This window comes from Etheostoma spectabile, chromosome 9, assembly GCF_008692095.1.
Source record: "Etheostoma spectabile isolate EspeVRDwgs_2016 chromosome 9, UIUC_Espe_1.0, whole genome shotgun sequence".
Taxonomy (NCBI): Eukaryota; Metazoa; Chordata; class Actinopteri; order Perciformes; family Percidae; genus Etheostoma; species Etheostoma spectabile.
The window spans coordinates 8,147,732-8,151,585 of NC_045741.1; the positions used below are offsets into that span (position 1 = coordinate 8,147,732).

Consider the following 3,854-nt stretch of genomic DNA (forward strand, 5'->3'; position numbering starts at 1 on the left):
ATGCAGCCTGACATACAAAATGGTATTTAAGAAAACAAACAATACCGACCAAAGATCTCTGAGAATTCATATACATTGTGCCATTTTTAAATAATCCAACCTTTCCCTTCTCGATGTGAGCAGGATTAATTATCAGTAGAGACGGTGAAATATCAAACACCGACATCTACACTGTAAAACTGTTTTAATCATCTTGACTGGCTGATTATTTGAACTTGTAATGAAGCAGGCTCCTTCCCTCTTCCTGCGGACCACGCTGATGAATGTGTGGCCTGTAGTAAGCTGGACCGTGATGATGGGAGTTGGGAACACAGCTCGGCTTCTCTTGTAGCCAGAGAAAATGTTTACGGCAGGAGCTGAGTGATATGACCTCTGCTGATTTTTTTTTTAGCCAGGAAATGTGATAAATAATATGATGTGTATTTGTCTGCTCGTTGTAGTGGAAATAGAGTGAAATCATGGGAGACTGTGGTTCATTCTTCTCTCCCCGATCAGGGATAACAGTTTAGGAGAGAGTGCTGGCTTCACTGCGGGTTTTCCCACATTGAACTCATTTTGTTTCTACAACTCTTTTACGTCACCCCACCCTTCTGTCTTCTCTCGTCTGTTGCCCCTCCTGCCTTTCTTAGCATTGCTCTGCTTCATTAGATACCTGATAAACAGCTCAGAGGCTCAGCCCTTCACACTGAACCCGTACCTTCCTGTTCACATGGCCACAGGATGACCCCCATCACACTCCGTACTCCACCAGCTCAGAGACAGAGACTGACCCCTCCGACCAACCGCAACTCCTTTACCTGAATTATATTCTGACACACACAGGGGAGAACCTGGTGACCAAAGTTCAAATGCTCCATTCCTCGTTCAGAGACTGTCGAAAAACACGCATGTATATAATGTCTGTGACATTTTCAGATCTGGTTACAAGTTGGTAAAATACCCAGACATGTTAAGCTTTTTTCAACATTTAACACATTTCTTATTATTGAAGTAGAATTGGGAAGTATGACAATACAATATAATTCTATTATTAGAAATGTGCCATACTTTTTATATTGCAAACCAATGAGCAGGACGTTTTTTATTGAATTTGCCAGATTGTTACACCCACGTGATGAAGCATCTCAATCTGCCAGATAAAATAATAAAAAGATAAAATAAATAATATTATCCTTAAAACACAATGACTTAAAAATGAATTCAAATAGAGAGAATAGGGTTTAAAATGAATGAAAATGATAACATTCTACTGAACCCCATTCCTAGCTGAAAGGCATCGGCTGGAACCTGCTGCTAACTTACTTGTCTATAAGCTTTTATGTCTCCTCAGTGGTACTGTAATTTTCAAAATAAAACTAAACTTGTAACACACATAAAAAAAACATTACATCAAATAGAAAAAAGCAGCAATCCTTCACCAATCAGTAAATTCTTTCTGGTGAAAATGGTCACTTTAATACAGTGGGAGATTTCATAACTTTAGCATTCAGCTGTGGTGGCCGCCACTTCTTTTTTCCTGAAAGTGTACTATATTTAATCCTTTCCATATGCCCCTGTCAGATATAGGACAGATAAAGCACAACCAAAGCTACTAGGCTGCGGGAAAATCCCTGGTACAAACCAAAGGCAGTCTGCTGACTCAGAGTAGTTATGTATAGGTCACATAGTGCTCACTCTCAGCACTGTGATACCAAAGGCTGCGATAATGCCGTTTCAGGCCATGAACTCTTTATTGCTTATGCCTAACATGCATGTGAATGTAACAGATTGTCATAATTAATATAATTTATTAATCTCTGTAGCGTAGATTAATTTGTCCTAAATGCTATTACAGGACAGCATTGGCAAATAAATAAATAAATAAGTGTCTTACTCAAAGACACTTCAGCAAAGTGGATGGGAAGAGGAAAAAAACACACTAAACACCAGCTTGAGTGACGAATTATCTGGACCTCCCTTCTCTGCGCCCAGCTGACCCCCTCCATCCAACCCTTCCCCTCCACTGTGTCTCTTGCCACCCCGTTCCATATCGTTACACCCCCTCAGTCCTCCATCTCTGGCTTCTTCACTACAGCTGACATGTGGAATGGCTCACGGTAAACATTTAATGGAGCTGCTATTATGGTCACAGAAAGCCATCAGGCCCAATCACGGCCTGCTAATGCCATTAACCCCCTGGGTCACTCACTCACTCACAAAACACACACTTTATGCCTCACCCACACGTACAAACAGACAAAACCGCTTTTCCATGAAACCACAAATGCACTAGGGATTCATTCAACGTCCTGCACAAATACAGACAGAGCGTAAAGGTAAACATTGTAAATTTTAATAATTTATAACCAATTAAAACCACATGACATGAGTATGTCTGAATGATGGCGGCTTTGCCAACAGGCAGTGTATTCTCACAGAATATAACATGGACTGTAATGGTATAGAGCACTGAAGGTTTTGCAGAATCTTCCACGCTACAGACCTCGACCAGAGCGGCTTTTCCAGATCATTAGTAGCTTAAGAGGTTCTCAGCTCTGTTCCACAACATGCTTGCATAGCTGCCAGACAAGAATTTTGAAACCTGAAAAATAAGAAAAGTGTTCTTGTTTTGGCGTGGGCCAGGGAAAAGCCTTGAATTGGAGCAGACGCAGCTCCGGCCTGCCAGTCCAACCTCATACCACTGATAATCAGGGTGGGACGTCACAATTGGGCTCCATGGTTTTGCTCATGTACGTCACGAGTCTGTGTTATCAGCTGGTCTTTTCGGACCCACATACATCAAGGCCACTACTTCCCGGATACACTGGCAATCATCTGCAGCCATCTTGTACTGAGATTAGGCAAATAATATTGAAATTACAACTCCAGAATGACCTAGGCCCCCGAACTGATACAGCACTGAGGCCAGATAACCTCCTACTACTGTAGATGTACATATGTCTATATTTAACTCCAAATGTTTAATTACAGCTTGCATTCACAACAATTCAGAGGATGACAAACACCATGGGTCACTCCCTCTTCCCATACACAGATCTCCATCTTGACTCCAGTTTTAGTTTTTAAAACTTGGCCAAGGGTGGAAGCCAATCTTATCCTCATACTTGACTATGGAGAAATACTTATACTTGTTATGTAATGAAGCGTTGTTTTTTTTTCTCCCAAAATCTTCAATTTTTAATGCGTCACAATTGTGAGCTGCATTTCAAACTGTCGTGGTGAACGACTCTTTAGTATATAGCAACAGTGACCCTGTCTTTCAATGTGATTTACAATCATGTTTTTGGCAACAAATTGATCACCATCAACACTGTTTTTTTTGGCAACAAGCCTCTTTGCAGTATCATCCCTTTAAGGGATTTAAGTGTTAAGTGCACCTCTACATACAAGTTTATTTATTCTTTAACTGAAGCTATAATTATATATTGTTATATATGTGTTGGCACGACACTGTGTTCGCGGAATTATTTAGAATATGTTTGTAATTTCAGCCAACTGGTGAGTAAGCTTCATAGAGAGACACTGCCTGTATCAAAGGGAAAGTTTATACTGCCGATTTTAACGAGTGGGTTGTGTCACCTAAGTGAAAAGAGTGTATGAAGTTACAAGTGAGTGGATGGCAACACATTGAGAGTGTGTGTGTGATTCAAAGTGTTAAACAGCATTCCATAACAGTGCAGGATTATCCAAAACACCGGATTAGAGAAGAATGGACACGTCTGACAGCTTCTTCTGAAATTCTGCTCTCAAAGGATCCTTTTGTTCTTTGAGCGTACGTGGCGTAGTACAAAATGCACACAGCTTTTCACACACACACACACACACACACACACACACACACACACACACACACA

General features: G+C 40.8%; 1 protein-coding gene across 1 annotated transcript in view; it reads right to left on the bottom strand.

Annotated features, from left to right (window-relative positions):
- The window catches only part of gmds (GDP-mannose 4,6-dehydratase), a 172,176-nt gene that overhangs the window by 45,015 nt on the left and 123,307 nt on the right, over positions 1–3,854 (bottom strand). The gene's annotated exons all lie outside the window — the stretch shown is intronic.